Source organism: Gopherus evgoodei, chromosome 8 (assembly GCF_007399415.2).
Source record: "Gopherus evgoodei ecotype Sinaloan lineage chromosome 8, rGopEvg1_v1.p, whole genome shotgun sequence".
In the NCBI taxonomy this organism is placed as follows: Eukaryota; Metazoa; Chordata; order Testudines; family Testudinidae; genus Gopherus; species Gopherus evgoodei.
Window position 1 is genome coordinate 28,326,858 of NC_044329.1, and position 21,248 is coordinate 28,348,105.

At 38.8% G+C, this 21,248-nt stretch overlaps 1 protein-coding gene across 2 annotated transcripts in view; it reads left to right on the plus strand.

The window, feature by feature from the left end:
- The window catches only part of TENM2 (teneurin transmembrane protein 2), a 1,578,682-nt gene that overhangs the window by 481,110 nt on the left and 1,076,324 nt on the right, over window positions 1-21,248 (plus strand). The window contains exon 1 of one of the 2 annotated variants that reach the window (XM_030572352.1): window positions 1,225-1,381. The exons of the other annotated variant lie outside the window; for it this stretch is intronic. The gene's annotated coding sequence lies outside the window, so the exon portion shown is untranslated. Of the gene's footprint in view, window positions 1-1,224; window positions 1,382-21,248 lie in introns of those variants that run through there. 2 annotated transcript variants of the gene reach the window in all.

Here is a 21,248-nt window from a genome sequence, read left to right on the forward strand (position 1 = left end):
CCTACATTTTCATAGGGAGCAAAGCTAGTTTGAGGCAGTTGTCAGACCATTTTTTGTATATTATTACACAGAAAGTGAAACAAACCCTCTCTATTTCATATACATAAATAGTGCAGGGCAAACAAGCACCATATGTAATATCTCTTATGCAAAATAAACCATTCCCTATCATTCAATCAATACTGCTTCAGTTTCCCTGGGGAGGTATATGAATGGTGGGCCACAGTCTGAGACCAGAAGGAGTTTACAAAGTAGTGAGGATTCAACAGCTAAACTACAGGAAGAGACAGATGAGTGCCACATAAACTTGTGTATGGGGATAGAATTATACAGCTGCACACACAACTCTACAAGAGAAATGAGGGTTAGGCTTGAGATTTAGAACAGTTCCAAGGATGCACTGCCACCCTGGAGGATCCTCCTGCAGGTTCCTTCATTTATTTCATCACTAAGCAGGTTGTTTAGGCCGCAGCTGAAACTGTGCACCCAACTTTCCTCACAACCCCTTAGGGAAGGAGCTGAGAGAGAGCCCTTGCAATATGCCTGCCTGCACAGAGTGTCCTGCCTCTCCTTCTCCAGCCACTGGCAGGCCCAGAGCTTATGAGCCGTACCCGTCGGTGCTTGGCTTCTGCGGCCAAAAGCTTCCCCCATCCCCATGCTGTCGTTAGTATAAGCACCCACGCTTGGGCGATCTGCCGGTGCATCACCTTCTCCCCTTTTCCCCGCACCTTTACCGTAAACACACAACTGCAAAGCACATCAGCAGCGGGATTTACAGTTGCAAAATGCAAACAGCCGGGAATGCAACATACACACACACACCAGACAAAATATTGGTGCCTCGGTAACGGCGTGAACGCAAAGAGCAGGCCTGGTGCTTGCTATCGTCACCTCCTCCCCGCTCCGCACCCGGCATAGCCTCCGATGCACCCAGTCGAGGCACCCCCGAGGCGGCTGCCCCTTGCGGTTGCTGCATCCGCCGCCGCCTCCCGGCCGTGCCTGTGCACGGTGCCCCTGCGCGCGCGCTGCCCGCTGCTTGCAGCTGAGCCCGGGATTGGCTCGCGCCCCCCATTCAGGGGCTCGTGCAACCTGGTGTCTGCCGGGCTGGATTCAGAGAGCAGCTGGCACTGAGCTGCTTGGGTAGCTCGCAGGCAGCAGCCGCGGCTCCGTCCGTCGCTGAGGCTCCGCTCTCAGGAGACAGGCGCTGTGGGGAGGAGACTCGCAGGGCGCGTTGGGATATCGCATCGGCTGTCCCTAGAGGTGTCCTAGCCCCTCCGCCCCTCAGTGAAGGAATCCGCGCTGATGCTCAGCACTGGGTTAAGTTGTCACCCAGAGATGGTGTGAGGGACACAGGCTGCTCAACCTGCTGCTGCTGCTGCTGGTAAATGCTCTTCACTTCTTATTTGGCTACAGGCTTTTTCTCTTGCTTTTCATTCTGCAACAGCGCCTAAATCTGCAGCACCCTCTCTCTCCTTCTCTTTCTCTTTCCTTTTCTTATGTCTCTTCTCTAATTGTATTAGCACAGTTGACAACTTCTGATATGTCTCTCTCATAACCAGACTGCGAGCGGTTTGTCTCCTGGAACCTTTTAATTCAGCACTTGGAGAGGTCATTAGTTGCACGAGTTCCAGTGAGAAGGGGGAGATTGTCGCTTATTTCCCTGCTGCTTTTCTGCCCATTAATTTTCATCCTCGGTTGCTGAGATTTTTCCCAAGTGTTTTAATGTTGTCTTTGTGGTTTTAGGTTTGTTTTTCTCCAGCCCCCCAGCCTCATCCAAATGTAATTTTGTTTCAGTTTTTACTAACAGAGCAGAAAGGTATCGCTGATTCAGAAACTATCATGGGCACAGGGCATGTTGGTTAGAAATCGGGAAAGGAGGCATTTGTATTCCAAAAGGGAATTAAAAAAAAATCTGTTTTGCATCATTGCTGCAGATTTGCAGGAGGCAATAAGGACACCACTACTCATGTTGCTTGTAAAGATGATAACACAGAAGTGCTTTAGTGCATCACATACTGTCCAGTGATTGAGCCGTTGCTAAATTGTATTTAATAATAAATTCAGGGCTGTGGAGGAAGAGAGATTGGTGGCATTGTATTGCTCACATTGCTGAGACAATGTACATTTGCTAACACCACACCAAGACCCTCTTAGACCTGACATGGAGTGGCAGTTTGACAAGATGTTTTTGTTTGTTTCTGTTTCTTTTATACACACAGACTGAAATTTATATTAGCCAGCCTAATGAATGCAAATAGAACTCTTTTTAATTTTTCTTTTACTTCAGAATAATACTTCTTTTTAAACTCTTGCTGGCAGGATTTTTTTTTAAATAGTAAAAAACATTCATACATAACCTATGTTTTAGATAAATTTATATTACTTAAAGAACAATAAGATTTAAATTAGTTTTAGTATTTCGTTCCTTTTTTCTTTCCTCTCACTCTCTACAGGTCAAGGAGGCGTGGGGAGAGGAGGGAAGACAAGAAGGGACATAAATAAATAAAAACCATGGAGGGTCAATGTGTACTGGCAAGTCAGCTATATCACAGGAAAACTTCCATTTATAATTGTAAAATTATTGCAAAGCCACTATTACATGCAGAACAGAGCTGCCTAAGAGTACATTATCAGATTTTAGAGATACTGTATTAAAGTGGGCTACATTTACTGTACTTAGGTATTGTCTTTTTAAGGTGTTCAAACTACATAACTAAAATAAACATCAGATATTTATTCCACATACATAATATTGGAGTGAAAGTCTAGAAGTAAAATCATTGCAGTAGTTCTTTAGCTTTGTTCCTGCAGCCTAGGATACAAGTTCTTAGAGAGTATGTGTAGTAGTAGAGCACTTCATATAATGCTGGATGAAACTTTTTTTTTTAAACTTCATAGATTTGAAAGGTGTAATCTAAATGTGGAAGTTATTGAATTATCAGCAAAATGGAAATTAAATCACAGTTAATGCTGTTCTTTAAAAAAACATAGTTACAAATTACTATGCAAATTTACCAGTTAATTTTGGTTATGCAATCTTAAATCTTTTCTTTAAATTATAGACATCATTTAGAGAGAGAAAATACATTAATCTCTTGTTTAGTGTGCGTGATATTAATAAGATGGTTCATTGCATTTCATCTCAGCTCTTATACTGAAAGAAAACAAAAGTCATTACAATACTCATGAGGCTGACATATTGCTGGTTTTAAATATTTCCATGAACTCCTTAAATTTACTAATTTAATAAAATAAAGAGAGAAATTCTTCCATTCATAAAGATCAGAGATTTTTTTAGGAAAGCTTTTCCTTGTCTAGGTGGCAAGGAAAGAAGTTCTAGAAGATGCTGATATGCTAAAGAACCTTTGATTCTGGTACTGTTTTTGGTACAGTTTCCATTATAAAATAATAACAATCATTTAAAAAAACCCAACACACACAAACAAATGCTTCATGCTGTGAATCTGCATCATTTAAATAATTAAAGTAATTCGTTGTGTATGGGCACAAGTGTGAATGACTGACCAGGTCAAGGACTCTTCTAGCTTGGGCCATGTGATGAGACTTCTAATTACTGAGTAATAAAATCAGAATATAAATATATTTATATTACACTGAATTGGACTCAGTTTTGGAATCTAAAATTCAATTGTGAAGTCTATATCTCTAAATCAATTACAGCTTAATCTTTTATTGCTGAAGTTTCTTAGTTTTCTGGCAACTTCTAAAAGCTCAGAGTATTATTTTGTTAAAATATTAAACATGCATGTTGAGCATAAAAAAGGATTTGGTCCAGGTAACTTACCTGGGTTTGTATTCTGTTTATTTTTAAATGACTTATATTGGTGCAATGATTAGTTATAAAGTAACTCTAACCTCTTTTTAACTCTACATGCTTCTTTCTGACTTGGGTAATGAAAATTAGTATGACTGTCTTTTTCTTTCATTTACGATCACATTGTCCAGTATGGTGCAAATTCACATGTAAACATCTCATGGAGGATGTTCTCTCCTAATCAGCTTGACCTATATTTTGTATTTCAGTATCTCCTACTGAAAGTCAAAGAGTGACATGGAGAATCAGAGAAGAGGTACTGGCAATTGTTAGGCCACAGAGAAAAGCTGATATTCCAGGAGTATTGATTTGAGGGGGCTGACAGTCACATTTGTCTGGCTTGTTAGGATTCACATTTTTATTTGGAACAGAGTGGAGATATCTATGGATATTTGATCTATTATGGTAATGGATATGGGATTCTTTTGTCAAACACTTACTGTCATTTTTGCTTCTGCAATCCAAGTAAATTTCTTATGCACCGTATAAATATGTTGTAGTGCCAAATTGTGCATGCTACAGAAGTATTTTTATGCTTAAAATTATTCAGAATAATAATAATAATAAAAGAAAGTGTTGATTAAGTTCATTCGAGGTCAGATATCTAGACATCTTGATCTGAAAGGTCAAATTAAACTGAAGGTCAGATTAAATGGAGACAAAACTGAAGTGGCTGTTAGACCACTCAAGACAGTTAACAGATCTTGGAAAACCAATACCCATATTTACATGTTGTTAGTTTGAAGTGGTTTATTAAGAGTCTAATCCTATGACCCTTACTTCTGTGAACAAAATTTACTCATTGCAGTACTATTAATGAAGAGCATATTTAAACATGTGAGTAAAGGTTGCAAGATTGACCCCGTAAACTGTAATTTCTACCGCATGCAGTTAGTTTTTAAAAACTTTCCAGGGGACAAGAAAGGACACATTCTGCTTTCAGTGTCCATAAGAAAAGAACATGATCTCAAAGTATAACTGAAGTTCATATCTGTTTTAAATGTTTGATGTGGGGTATTTCAGTTCTGACTTGCTGTAGAAAAAAAAATTATGAAAATGGTGAGTGTTTTACGGATTTTTAGTTGGACTATATCCCACTTACAATTTCAAAAGGCCTTAACTGTTTAGAAGCACAATTTTATATAATGTCTGTGCCAGTACTACAGGAAATAAACCATTCTCATTTACAACAGATATACACAGAAGTAGTCCATTCTATTTTGACCTTTTGTTCACATCACTGAAGTTTTTTATACCAATTATTATTGACTCATCATCACTCTTATTTCTGAGTGTGCAAAACAAATCAAGCACAGTAGACTTGGACTTATTATATATAGGAGACAAGGTACAAAATGACTCTATCAAACTGTTTCAACCATGTAAAATGCGATCTTTGTGCACCAGTGGCCTCTGTAGTTTTAAAGAGTTCTATGTTTTGATCCTTATTCAAAATTATAGCTTTTATTTAGCTGGATTGCCAAAGCAACATGCTCTAAAATAAAATAGTTTCTGCAATAGTTTCTCACTTAATCCACATGAGGCATTGCATGACATATTAGGCCCTCTTCTGTTAGATGATTTTTGTCTCACATTATTGGTCTGTGTTGAACCCATAATGCTGCTGAGGTTCAAATAGGTTCTCATAAATTCACCTGGCTGACTGAGTCAGTACTACCAAATAGACTTTTTGGATAAACAGCCTGTACTCTAAGGTCATGATTGTGAAATATAAATACAATATCTTTTATATCAGTGGTTCTCCACCAAGGGTACGTATACCTCTCGGGGTACGCAGAGATCTTCGGGGATACATCAACTCATCTAGATATTTTCCCAGTTTTACAACAGGCTACATAAAAAGCACTAGCAAAGTCAGTAAAAACTAAAATGTCATAGACAATGGTTTGTTTATACTGCTATGGATACTATACACTGAAATGTAAGGAAAATATTTATATCCCAGTTGGTTTATTTTATAATTGTATGGTAAAAATGAGAAGGTAAGCAATTTGTCGGTAATAGTGTGCTGTGACACTTGTATTTTTATGTCTGATTTTGTAAGTTTTTAAGTGAGGTGAAACCTGGGGTTACACAAGACAAATCAGACTCTTAAGGGGTACAGTAGTCTGGAAAGGTTGAGAGCCACTGCTTTATATAGATTATTTCTCATACAATTGATTGACAGTCCATGACACACAGTAATGAATTATTTCCTTTCATGTTTATTGAAGGGCATTAATAATCCAATAGTTATCCCAAACAGTGATATAATTATGGAATTTCTTTTAGCAGCAAGCAGCAGTGTTTTTGGAACATTCTCCACCATATTTAGCTTATGATGTCTAACAAAACCAAGACACATTGCATCTTGTCCTCAAGGAGCATATAAGCAGCTTGATTCTTCCTGCCCTTTCCACCATATGTACAAAGGTCTGAAGAGAGCCAGGGAGAAAAGGTCGGTCTATAGCTGTAGTATCTGAGCATCTCACAAACATTACTGAATTTATCCACACACCACTTCTGTGAGGTAGGGAAAGTGACTTGCCCTAGGTCTCACAGGAAGTATGTGGGAGAACCGGCAAATGAACCTAGGTCTTCTGAGTCCTAGTCCAGTGCCTTAAGACTGTCAGTCTTCTTTCCCTTCATTATGTACACATTCAAGAACAGCTGGAATCAGAACACATTTAGGGACATTCCTGGATAATTTGTGAGAGTCTGAATATCACATGGAAAATAATGTATATTCCCATTGCTTAATTATAATACATAGAAATATTTCATAGAGGTGGAGGCATCTTGTCATCTGTATTGCACAAATGTAATGTTCTGCCTCTGAAACTCTCTGTGTATCATGCTGCATTTAAAATACTATATATTGAGGAGAATGTATACTCAAAAAGTTGAGGGTGATTGTCTCTAAATGGATGCAGTCTGCCTAAATTCTGGCCTAAAATCATTATTCTTTGTTACAAAATAGTATAGATTCAGTAAAAGTACAAACATTTGTTACAAAATTTTACAGATTCAGTAAAAGTAGCTTGCATCATTAGATTGAATGTTAGTATAATAAATTTACCAAATCACTTTAAAAACTGTGTATAGTTTATGCATCTTTGAAATACAACCATTTCTGTAGTGAAGCACAGCAGATATTACAGTACTGTGCTGAAACTCTACACCACATTATAGAAGAGGAAGTGAAGACTACTTTTTTCCAATAGAAACTGTTGAGGGGATTTTAAAAAGTAGATTGTAAAATACTTGAGGTGATTTGATCTGGACAAGAGCCATAATCCTGCAAATAAAGTTCACTTACTTGTTAATCTTGTCTATTTTATATTAAATATTGTATATAAATTAGATATTTGGAAAAAATGTTTACTTTTCAGTGGTTGACATACTACATTGTTAGCTATTAAATACATTTATAGTAAATGAAAATACATTTTATGTTTGAATGTCAAACACTTCATATGCTCTGCATTAAGTGGGATGTTTTAACCAAATTAAATGAGTAAAATACATTACACTACTGTTGCACAAAAATCAAGATTCCATGACACATTGGCATCAGCACTGACTTTTGCCTAATCATGAAGTGGTGTGTGTATATATAGACTTCAGTGGTGTAGCAGGAGCAAGGCCTTTATACACACCTATAGGAAAATATTGCTTAGGGATCTCATTTTTATTTACTTAGTTCTGATAGTGGATTACATACATACCCGGGTGTTCCGACATATTGTTCACTGGTTGTGGCATAAGAACCTGGTGTGGAATCCTGGCCCCATTGTAATCACTGGGAGTTTTGACATTAACTTCACTGCAATCAGAGTTTCACTGGAACTCAGAAGGCACAATCAAGGTCTAATCTCCCTTTGATGTACACTGAATCTACAGCAAGTCGTGTGTGCATTTGGCTAATCCTGCAAGTATATATGATATAGTGGTAAAAACATCTTTGCCCTGTTTCCGCTACCATTGATGGAGGTCCACCACGGGAGGTGCAGTGGTGTGAGATTACCTGAAAATAGTAGTGTAAGCAAAGCATAGATGTACAAAAGATCTAGAACATAAGAACAGCCATACTGGGTCAGACCAAAGGTCCATCTAGCCCAGTATCTTGTTTTCCGACAGTGGCCAGTACCAGGTGCATCAGAGCGAATGAACAGAATAGTTAATCAAGTGATTGGACACATAGCTCAATAGGAAAATTGTATTCTTTTCTAGAATCAGGGGTGGCTCTAGACATTTTGCCGCCCCAAGCACGGAGGGTCCGCTGGTCCTGGGGCCAGCAGACCCTCGGCAGACAAGCCGCTGAAGGCAGCCTGCCGCCCTCCCGGACTGGCAGAGCGCCCTCCATGGCTTGCTGCCCCAGGCACGCGCTTGGAGTGCTGGTGCCTGGAGCCGCCCCTGTCTAGAATCACATAATTCAATTATGGCTAAACGAAAAAAACAACCAACAAAGAAAAATACCTTTTAGCTGATCTCAGTCATGGGAAATTTCAACCCAAATAATAAATTTTTCAAAGCACTTGAGTGAGTGAAAATAAGTGCTTAAAATTTAAACTATAGCCACAAACTGAACTGTGGCATACACTGCACTGTAACATTCATTTAGTAATGAAAGTGATAAAACTAGATACAGCATTTTACTTTTCCTAAGAAATTTAATTTCTCTGTAACTTCTTAATCCTAAGATTTTTTTCTTTCACATTGATTTTCTGTTCTTAACAAACTTCCAAACACATTATTGACTAATATGTGAATTTGCCACTCTGCAAATGGATCCATGTGGCATGTGAAAAACAGCTATGAATTAAATACAACATTTTTATTGCATCAGTTTTTGATACCTAACCTGAGAAATAGTAGGGCCTGATTTTCAGAGGTTTTCTCTGTCCACAGGTCCAACTGATGAGAGGTATGTGTTCTCAGCATTCTTAAAAATGAGGCACTATGTGCCAGATTTCAATAGTTTGTAAGTGCTTAAAGATGCAGGTAGGCCCCAAGCTGGCTTTTCAAAAGCACCTATAGGCCTGATGCCCACTAGTTTCAAAGAGAGTTAGGTCCCTAAGTGCTTTTGAAAATCCTCTTGGGTGCCTCTCTGCATCTTTAGGCACTTAAAATACCTTTGAAAATTGGAATCTAGGTGTTTCAAATTGCACACCTGAAATTAGCATGAGCAGTTTTGAATATCTGTCTGTTAAGTCTTTTCAAGCCAGGTTGATAAAATGTAGATGTTAAGATTTATTAACACAGGGTATGTCTATACTATCTGCCGATCCAGTGGGTAGTGATCGATCTATTGGGGATTGATTGCATTGCGGCTTGTCTAGACACGATACATCGATCCCCAAACATGCTCCCCATCGACTTTGGAACTCCCCCAGGGTGCGAGGCAGAAGTGGAGTCGACGGGGGAGCGGCGGCCGTCTCTTGTAGCTGAAGTTGTATATCTTAGATCGATCCCTCTCCCCCCAGTGTAGACCAGGCCACAGAAACAAAATAAAAAATGCAACTTAACCCTTTATGATGAATAACCTAGCTTTAGCTCTCATTCTGACCTCTTGTCTGCCAGAAGACTATTTTTCCTCTGCCTTCTCTCAGTACCTTTGATATGAACATGAAAGTGAGACAGACTTGATAGTAGGGCTAAATGCAGAGGACTCAGTTTTATGAATTAATGACCACTGGTGTAAATCACTCCAAACTACCCAGCAGTGTTATTTGAGTATGAATGTCAGCTGACACCAATGGCTTCTATAAAGCTGAGGATGAGTGTGAAAGCCTCTATACCTGTGATCTGTAAAAGACTTAGCCTGAAAACTGACTGAACAGAATTCAACTATGTATACAGACAATAGATTCCCAAAGCAGTCCGCAGCCTCCATTTGAAATTTGTCCACAAATGAAAAAAGGTTGAGAGCCAATGCTCTATACCCTGTATTCCCTCTGGCCAACAAACTGTCAAAATCTCAGTTCCCTGCCCTCCTTCTCACTGGAGGTAGGAGAGGCAAGATAAGGTGAGCCAAGTGCTTCACTAGACATAGAAGCATATCTCCTCACTATACCACATGAGTGCCCAAGCCCAATGCCCAGGTAATCCACTGGACAATAGTTGGTTTCTTTCTTACCCACTAACCATACTGGAACACGCCAACGTTATGACAATTGTAAATTAACACGCACCTCCCCTTGTCCCCACAAAAGCAGAGCTTCTGGATGCTGAGTAGATGAAAAATCTCACTCAGTACTTCATCAGTGTCTCTCCCCAGAACAGCACTGCGGAGGGGAAGGCAGGCAGCTCATCCTAGCAATAATCTTCATTGATCAGTTGAACTAGAGTGTGTACCTACACTTGCAGCTGGCCCATGTCAGCTGACTCTGGCTTTCTGGGCTATAAAATTTCAGTGCAGCTATTTGGGCTCAGGGACACCGTGAGAAGGGAGGGTACCAGGACTGCACTGCAATTTTATAGTTCCACAGCCCAAGCCCCGTGAGCCCAAGTCAGCTCTCACAGTCCAGCTTCAGATTTGCTACACTGCAATAAAAGCACTCCCTGGACACCTACCAATGTTCTCCCCTTCCTCTAGCCTTCACTGTCTTGCTAAAGATTTAACAATTCCTATGCTTGGGTTGGCATGGTGTTTGCACCTGTCACAGAGTGCAGATGTATCTTTGGCTCACCATTAATTAAGGCCAAATTTTGGGCTGCTCTTGCGTGGTGTAGGGGGCCGGGGGGCAGGAAAGGGGAGCTCTCCAAATGATCCCTCCCCCTCAACGGCTCTAGGGAAGTCAGAATCCTGGTTCTTATCCTCCCAGAGTGCATGAATTAGCAGCTTCACAGCCAACCAATCCAAAAGCGGCATGGTGAGGCCATAGACATGGCCATGCCTCATTCCAAACCTGTTGAAAGGATGGAACTGGTGCTGAGGGTCAGTATATGTTTCATCCCTTAAAAAGGTGTTACAATTGCCATTCCTTTATGTTGCGTTGGGATGTTGCATCTGTACTCCAAATGTCTCTGGCATCTGCAGTTAGTGCAGTACTCCGTAATGTTACCCTTCCTAATTTGACTGTGTCTGGTAAAGCCACATTCTAGACCTTAGAATTCAGTATACAACTCCAACATATAATCAGATTTGGGTAATCCAAACGAGGCAGAAACTTTTTTTATATTATTTACAGATTAAAAAAAGAGATGATTATATGAGCCTTGCCTGCTATAAAACAGGTTAACTGTAAATCTTCAGCATAGCAATACTTGGTCATATGGATAATTAAGCATGGATTAACTGGGTCTGAATGTTAGAATTAGAGGCTGTAAGTATCCTTGCTCACAGTAGGAATCCCGTTGAGGTCCATGTCACTACACATATGACTTAGGACCACTCACTCACATGAGGAAGGCTTTACAAAAGCAGGATTTCCTTGCTAGCTCCATCTACCACCTTATTTAATTAAATTATTTGAAATGAGATGATTTAGAAACGTAGAATTTTGGCTTCAGTCAGATTTCATTTTCACTTTTCTAATGAAATGTTTAATAGTTCTAGAGTTAGACTCAGTAGCTTATTGGTCCTTAATGTCAGCATAGCATAACAAGATATTAAAAAAAAAATCAATAGCAAAATCCCTGCACGTGTGCCTGATCCAAAGGCCACTGAAATCAATGAGAGGTTTTCTATTGATTTCAGTGGGCTTTGCATGCAGTAGCTACTTTTCATAACTTAAATAAATAAACAAACACTGCCAGGTTGCAGTCAATACTCAAGCACAACTGTTGAGGTTGAATGCAAACATTGTGAGCTAAATCCTTGGCTTAGGGTAAGTCCTCTTTATGTAATTCAGGCAGTACAAAGCAACTTAAAGCTGGTGATTCCCCTGGCAGCATGAGGTCAGCTGCACCATACTAGAATCCACTCCTTACCCATATGCAAGGGGCATTCAGGACCACAGAAGGGGCATGATGGGCTAGAGGCAATGTGGCAGAGCACCTTACACTCTGGCAGCAAAACAATCTCCAGGAGACTATTTTAGTCAGTGCAAGTTAGAGCAGCTCTGTGGAATTCAGCTGGTTTGGACCAGGAATGGGGATGTTGAAAGGTGGCTTAAAATCATTTTCCTTTGTACTCAGCCCTTTCAGCTACACTAAGCATGAGTTGGGCACAGCTGGAGATTTTCACCCACGTTTTCAACAGGAGTTTTCCTTAATCAAGGACTGTAGGGCTAGGCCCTATAGTCAGTATTCTGAGCAGTCAGTTTTTGAAAACTTTGGGGGGCTAATCCCCTGACTGTGAGGAATCCCATTGCTCTGTGGAATCCCTGTTGTTCACGAACAATATACTGTATCCCCTCATGTGTAATTACATTGACCTGAAAGTTGATATAGAAATTCAGGCCATGATCCTGGAATGGATCTGTGTGAGTGGATAACACTTACTTTCATACAAAAAAGTCTTGACATTGATGGGGAAAGAGCTACGTTAGTAATTTAGTTTGTGTAGTTTACTGTTTTTTTTGGTTGAACTTGTATGCATACTTGATGCTTTTTCTCCCTCTGTGTGATATCTTGTTTGTGTCTATTACTAAGAGATTATAGCTAAAAGCTATATAAAATGATGTGATTTATTGTGGAAAGACTGTAGACACTTCCATCTTCCACGCTTAGCAGTTATACAGCTTGTATGTTTGCTCATTGCTAAGTCTTTATATTTTTTTCCCCACTAAAAACAAAAGAACAACTTTTTCTCCTTATATTGGGAAGCCCATGGTAAGGGATAAACTAATGCAATGAGAACCTATCCTCCACTTGGACAACAGGGATTAGTGGTTACACAAACTGAGGAGGCAACATGGTCTATGAACTGCACAGAGGCACAGAATTCTCCCCACCCACATATTCCAGGGCATATGCATGCTGTTCCTTCCTCTCCTAAGAAAGGTAGTGATCCCTCTTTTACGTTGAATAATATGCTTTTCCTTCCTTTTGCACCATAGGAAGGAAAGGGACATCTGCCCCAACATTGGATGTCTGTGAAATTGACTCTCTTTTTCAATTCATGTTAATCAAGTGTCTCCACCATAATATGTATACTCATAGTAGCCTCAGCAGAGAGACTGCAGAATGAATCATCAGTAACTTGAATTACTCTTCCACCCTTGAAGCAGTTCCCTCTGTGTCAAGGTTAAAGCATACTAACAGAGTGGTACTAGGAAGTGGAATTGTTGTCTGCAGTGTACCTGTGGAAAGATCTGTCAAGGGTGCCAGTACTGCACCATTCACAAGCACTACATTTATATGGAAATATTTCAATTAGAAAATGTTATGGAAGGTGATGGAAGTTTGAAAAGCTTTTAGCAGTGAAAAAAGAAAAGAAAAATTAATCCAATTTTTAATTTTAGATAAATAGGTTCCATAATAAAGCTATCTTTTCCCCTGCAATTAGTCTTAATGTGAACAGGAGTCTTTTGAAATAACTAAAATAGTTACATTTACATTTGAAATATACAGTAAGTGTGCAGTCTTCTTACTAGTTACGTTTTAAAATGTCACTGGTAATATTCCGTTCTCAGTTGCACAAGAGAAAATTCAGTGTAACAGAGAGAGCACAACTTGACCATTTTTGTCTTTGAGCCTCAGGAACTTTGAACTACAGTGGCATTTGAGAATCCACATGAAATAATGGGACTCCTCTTATTCGTGGGATAAGAATGTTGGGGGAAATCTCTCCCTGTTCACTCCTCTTTACAAAAGATGTCAAAGATTGCTTGCTTAGCCTCTGATATCAAACTAGCCCTCTTTAAGGACCTGGTCCAAAGCCTGCTAAGGTCAATGGAAAGACTTCTGTTTGACTTCAGTGGGAGCTGGGACAAGCACTAAGGCTGCTTGGTGATTACATAAACTACCGAAGGACTTCACTGACAATTGGGCTGTCTCAAGTTCATCTATTATTCTTGTTCCAAGAAAAGAGATCTCCCTGTGAAGATATCCTATGGCATCCAATGTCTTAATGAAAAATTCTTTTGTTAGGGAAACTGAAAAGTTTTACCTTAGTGCTACCCATTTTCCTTCAACAGCTTATTTCTCAAATGTCTATCTGCTGGCCATTAGAGATTGTGATAGATTTCTATGCTTCACTGCCTAAGATCCTGTCCAGAATTTCATTGGCAGCCAATAGCTTCTTCATTCACAGTTTGTCTAGATCCAGTTTCTTTTGTGCCCACACAACTAAAACTCTCACCCAGGACTTGCTGTCTTGATTGGACTGGAGAAGCCCCGTCACTGACTTCTCCAGTACCCACATAGCTCCTTTAAGACCATACAAAATACAGCCACTAAGATAATGTTCCTTACCCATGTTTCTTACCACATCTCTCCCACTCCTTTAAATACCTCCACTCGCTTCCCTGTTTCCTCTGCATCAGATATATATTTCTTGTCCCTGCCCTCTAGACCTCACTTAACTGCCCCTCCTTGCGCATCTGCCCTTGTCTCTAATTGTGACCCTTGTGTGCCAGTGATGCAACCTTGTCATTTGATTTGTTTCTTCCACAGCTGCTTCAGTACTTTATTCTATGCCTCTCCTGCACATAGAGCATCCTTTCTAAGCTGTTCCACAGAGCCAGAAGTTGTTCTCACTTGAAACCCCTCTTTAAGACCCACAGGTTCTGTGATAAGAAAATAAGTGACTAATGGCCAAATTCTACACTAGCATAAACTGGCGCTGCTCCATGGAGGTCAGTGTAGTTGCTCCAATTTATACCAGAAAAGTAGGCCTGAAGCCATTTGCTTGTGTATTTAATTTATTTGTCCTATGATTGAATTGCTCTGGTAGAGGAACCATTTCAATGCGGGAGTGGTGGAGGACAAGAGAACTTAAAGTGGGGATGGGTGCAAGGATGGGAAGGGCAGTAAGGGGGATTTACTGGTGGAGAGAGGATAAGTGACACTCACATGTTTCACTTAAAAAATCAGGAAACTTGGACTATTAAACTGTGTGCACATAATCACTCTGATCATAGTGTTTGTATGTTGTGTCCCTCTTCTTCAGCTGTCTTAATTTCTTTGGTTTGTAAACTCTTTGAGGCTGGGGCTCTTTCAAGGTTGGTGTCTGCTGTTTTTCTAAGCACTTCTGTAAATTTGGTAGAATCATAATGAGCACACAAGATCAGGAGTTCCCCAGCTAAGTTTTAACTGTGTTTGTGTGTGTAGGTAGGGGGCAAGACACTGTAAACCATCAGACACTGTAAATCACAACCATATCAGTGCCTGCCAAAATAGCTATTGGGATCATGGGAGCAATTTTAATAGCGAATGAAGCTGGGGCAGGGAAGTTCTTCTTTTACAAACCATCCTTCCATGGGTGCAGGGATAGGCACAGAGGAGCAGCCCATGATTTGCTCCCCAGTAACAAATACTATGAAGAGCAGGTGATCGAACTGAAATCTTTGCTGTGGTATCCAATCCAGAGCACACTAAAGACAGGCATGAAGAATCAGGCAGAAGCCCGTGCTGTGGTATCTAATCAGGAATATCCTGTCTCCCTGCCCATGGAGCTCTTTCCACCAGCACAGAGGTTTTAAAATAGATAAATATGTTTCCGTCCACACCCTACACTTCATTAGTGCAATGGAGCAGTTTGTTGGAATCCCCATTGCATATAATGACATCTCTTTTGGAAAACAAGGTATTTCAGAATGTTCAGCCAATTATTCAGCCTGGTTTAACCTTCATAGATGCTTTTATAATATAAATTACTGTAGAATTAGAGAGTAAAATATTGAATGTTGTCTCTTTTAATGCTGTTCTTTGAAATATTAATGATAACGATTCTCTGGTTTGGGGAATACTGCAGTGGTTTTCTTCTGACTAATAGCTTCAGTCAGTAATGTAATAGATTTTGCAATGTGATAATGAAGAAATTCTAATGAAGGTCAGATGGCAAATGGCTATTGAATCGTTAGTTTTAAAACGTGTCAAACTTGGCAATAATTTTTTTCAGTTTTTGTTAAATAGTTTTCTTTATTTCCTAATGATACTGCTGTGAACATTATAGATAGCTTTATGAATTTGTTAAAAGAACAAATCTTTCTATTCTGATCTTGAAGACGAGAGCCGTTGAAGTTCTTTAGCTGACATGAGGTGTAAAAGTCTGAAAACTGGATTGGGCTTTAATGGAGGGCTGGCATAGCTGAGTATGACAGCTGAAATAGGATTGTGTATGAAGGATTTTGGTTTTTTTCCCCCTTCGTACTTGTTAGCTTAATAGTCTTTGCAAAGAACCTTAGGCCCTGTTCCAAAGTCACTGTATTAATATACAAGCAAAAAAAAAATTTGATATATATATTTTTTGTATTTTTCAGGTGGTGCATATGACAGAGAGGTAGCAAATGTCAACAAAGCACATAGCTTATTTGGGATTCAAATGTTTTCTTCATTTTGAGTCATAAATTAGAAGGAAGAGTTGGAATCGGCTGTATTAGTGCATGGTGTTTCTCTGTCATTAACAATATCATTTTTTTTTAAGTTTCAGTTTTCAGTGAGATAACTTATTTATAAGTAATTTCAGTAACTGTTGGAACACTAATAATCTAACAATTATAGAAGGAGTTTTGCCATTGATTTGAGTAGGTGCAAGATCAGGCTTTTAGTCTGTTATCCTGTGTAAGCATTCTACAAGTAATCTGAAAGAATACATTTCCTCCTCTTGGGATTTGTCTTGTCATTCACTTACTTTAATTTACAAAACTTAATGCTGTTTATTTTTTTACTTGTGAGATAATTGTTTATTTGCATTTGTAAAATGTTCATCTATATCAGTTACAGGGCAGTAGTTGTACTTATAATATCTGGAATGTGTGAATTTTCCATCAGATAAACATACAACAATTATTTGTGCAACACACTGATTCTTATTATGAACTAGATTCATTAGCTATACAGTGTAGTTTTATTATTATGTATTATTTTATGTCTTATATGCATTCCTTTATGGATTATAAATATATTAAAATATAAAGGAATGCATACACAGTTATAAAAGGATATATAATATATACATATGAGTATTTGATTCATAGATCAAAAGTTCAATAAAACAACCGCTAGGTCCATGTGTGAAGAATTTTCTGAAATGCTTCCATTCTCCTCTAGTGATTGATCCAGCATTGAACCACTGTGATAATTTGAGAGTGAGAGAAAGTAAATATTGAAGAAGAGAAAAACTTTTTTTAGTTAGTCTCAAATTATTCGGGGGCAGGAAAAAAGAAGGTGGTACAACTTTTTTCCTTTCCTCATATCAGCAGTGTGAAGTGAGAATATCAGGAAAAGTAGTGTGTAGGTTGAGCCCCAGTTGAAAATCAGGACCATAAAGTCTTCGCTGCTCAACAGCTGTTCTGCAAGAAGTGGAACAAAATTCCTGCTATATTTCTTCTGGTCCTGTTTTAGACATATTTACACAATATTTAATTCTTTGAAGGATAAATATATACAACTATTTCCTTCGAGTTATAAGAATTCAATAGGAAATACTACCAAGGAGGGTAAGATAGTCCTCCAATATTCTAGTCCTGTGAAATCTATGAGCAGTTCTAGTAGTCCAACTAGTTGTCTAGCTTAGCAAGAAGACCACTGCTGTAATTGTAGAAAAGTTTTCCACAGTTAGAGGTTTTTTTCCTCATGTATGGACAGCTATGCCTCATGGGCAAAAGAACAAAAAATAGAAGAGTCAGTTTAATTATTTTATTAATCCATATTTTGAATTCAATAATGCATATCAAGTTTGTGAGCTTTTCACATCAAAAAATCATATTTTAAAGTCAGTTTCCTGTTTTGTATTACACAAGCTGCCTGTATGTTTAAACTAAATAGAAATAACTGATGTAATTTGACAGATAGCTAATATGGTTTTTAGTGCTGAATGTTTAGTAGACTGAGAGATTATCAAGAGTTCTAATAATCTACTTGAATAATTTACTGTTCAGTTCAAAATATTTTTTCAAAATTATTCTTTCAAGAGCGTAAGAAAATGCAGAAGAGAGTACTTTGAAGGAGTTCACAATAAGCAAATATTTTAACATATACATGTAACTCTTGACCTCAGAAGACTTGTTAGAGAGGGATACAGAGGTTTATATTGCTTGTGGCCGGTGTGTAATGGAATATATTGTTAGTAACCCTCAAGTCTTTGGAATCAATTAATGCAAAAGTTGCATTCTGAAATGTAGATGGTGGTTAAAGAATACACAGAGACCACTCATTTCATTATCTGATTTTTACTTTTACTTCACTGTTCTGATTTTATTATTAAAGAAGAGATAATTAATGTGCAAGAAAGACTCTCTCCTTTTGTTAAATTCTCACTGATTTTTGAGCTAATTGCTTCAGAGGAAAATTATCATGCACCAGATATGCATGCAGTTATTTTGAAATTTCTATTCATTTGCTTTTTGAGAGACTGGCAGCAGCCTCTTTGTAAAACTTGATTGACTCCTTTTCTGATATATTCCATAATGTGTCTTCACTTGGCTTGTCTTTCACAGTTTGCAGTGGTGTATCTCCAAAAGGTACATGTTTGGAGCAAACTCTGGAATTTTATTTTATGCAATGGATCTAAATCATCCCTGGTTTAATTCCATTGAAGTTAGTGATGATACAAAAGGGATTAATTTGGCCTGATGGGTGTTAAGTCCTGTATTACTATCTGAAAAAGGTTTAGGCAATGTAACTGGCCGCTGACGTTAGAAGGAGTAATGTTGTGTTCTTGATCTTCTGCCTTATGTAGTCAATGTGGAGGTGCCTGACATGGGGTTTTACAAATGAGGTTTTGCATATATTTGAGCGACATTAGAGATCACTAGTTAACATCGAAAGTTGGGGAGTATATAGGGCAAATTTTTGGGTACTCTCAAAATGAACAGAGGACAGGTGAGTGAGTGATGTGTTAGTGCTTCCACTCGATATGTCTTCATCATGGTGCTGATCTGTGCATTTCTTCCTACCTGTGAAGTGTAAGACTTTCTACATACTTACATTGGCTTGTAATGGCCAGAAATGTCTGAAAACCAAGCTCAGTTGACATAGCATAGGGTCATCCTGACGATGCCTTTTTTTTAATGGCATCTGGCGCAGCCGGAGAGTGTGTGGCGTACAAGATTGTACATGAGCTCTGTGCCACAGCATGATCACCTTTATTTTGGGGTGATCTTTCGTTAGCCAAGTGTACAGGTTACAGCAGAAAGTCTCTAGCACTGTATCCAAAGATCTGACCCTATAAGAGGATTTGTGACACTCCTTGGGAGACTTTCTCTCTGGAGAAACCACTGAATGATTTTTGCTGATTTCTAAATGTAGGAGTGAGGTTTTTTCCAGGTTCCCCTGATACAGTGGTTGTGATCATCTTCATTTTATCCCATCAGAACACAATGTATGTCGGAACACAATAGACCATGAGAAATATTGCAGCATTTTGTAGTATCTGACAAGCAGTGTGAAAGAAATGTAATATGACATTTGGTTCTTATATATTTTATGTACTTTGTAACTGCAATAGCTGTGATTTGGTTTTTGGTAATTATGGTGCTCAATATGTCAGCTGGCATGCTAGACCAAACAAAAGTTCCATCTTGCTTGAAATCCTGTGTCTGATAATGGCCAATAAAAGATACTGCAGTGGAAGTTGGAAAAACCCCTGTAATAGGCAATTATACAATAAGATGCGTACGCATTTCTTAATTATACATGTAATGTATTGGATGAGCTTTTTGCACCCTGATATTTCAATACAGCATAGCTATTTCCCAGACAACATTAATCACAATTGCTATGGTGATCTATGTTGTGTGCAGGGAAAAGCGCATGTGCACACATACACACACACACCTGCGTCTTTGTTTACATATATTGATGAAACTGGCTGTATCAAACTCATTCTGTGGAGAGGGCTGATTTACCGTTTGATTGTGTGGCCTGGGACCACAACTTTAGGCTATCTGTTACACTAAACAGGTCTTACACAGATGATTTAAGGCTTAACTACATGGAGAATTCATGGGGAAGTTAATGCAAAGTAGGGTGGGTGTGAATTTAAAGCACAACTGCACCAACTCCCTATGTGGGCATTTGTGCCATACGAGTGCCCTGTCTGTAGTTTGGGTTAATCCACTTACGAAGTGAATTAACCTGAACTGCACAAAGGCACTCTTTTAGTGTGAAATAAGTATGTTCCTCTAGGGCTTTTTCCTCATGTATACCAGCCCTGCATAGAGATAGGAGGCTTGCATGCAGATCAAGGTTAAGATAAGATCCTTTGTATTTGGCATCACTTAATGGGGGAGAAAGGCTGCAGGACACTTTTAGATTCACTGCTATTTCTGCCCTATGCTCGCTTGTCCATTTGCATGTGCAGTTACCAAACTTGAAAGCACAATGCCAGATTACATGCACAATTGCATTCCTAATTATTTGCAAATCTAACCTCACCCACAGCCATATGTTTAGAGAGATCTGAAAAAATCAGATATTTCTCTGATTCTGAATACTTGCATACGTCATATAAAATGTGCAAGGTAAGCGCACACAATTGTTTACAGAATACAGCCTGTTGCTCGCTATAATATGATTACCTTTTTAGTTTTGTCTTGCAGACAAATCTCTTTGGAAACCTGTTCGTAAGCATTCAAACTATGCTGGCTTTACTCACTAAGTTTATAATTTACAGAACTTCTCTTGCTTGTATGACTTTTATTCATACAGTGTGAACAGCTTTCTGAGTCTATGTCAAACAGTTTTCATTATATACAATATCATTTGATCGTTTTTATCATGTTAATGTTTGACTCTCCACAAGGCCCATAATAGTACTTTTTAAAAAGAGCAATGGAAATTACTATAGCATGCTCTTTCTGATAAATATGTTCTATTTCCTATAGTCCTGTATACTCATACTGAGAAAAGAATGTTAAGTACCTGGCAATTTTGCCTGACCAAGGAATGCAAGGTCAGCTTTTTTGTCCTGAGTCTCTCCACACTTAGTATGTCTATATACTGCAGTCCAAGGTGTGAATGCAGCTCATGTGGACAAATTATGCTATCATGGCTAAAAATAGTGTAGAAATGGCAGTTATACCTCAACATGGGCTATTCAAGCTCACTATGGACCTTGGGGACCTAGTGACATTGCTGAAGCCCATGCCACTGCATCTACACTGCTATTTTTAGCCATACTAGTGCAGCTAAAGACTCTTACTCCAGAGTAAATCAGGAGTAATTCAAGTCAATTCAGTTACACCTGTAAATAGTGAAATACAAACCGTGTCTCTATTCTTTGCATTATAGTTGGTAATTTGAACTAAAATCTCAGAAAAATTACTGAGCTGCAAGTATACACACATTCATATTTGGGCTG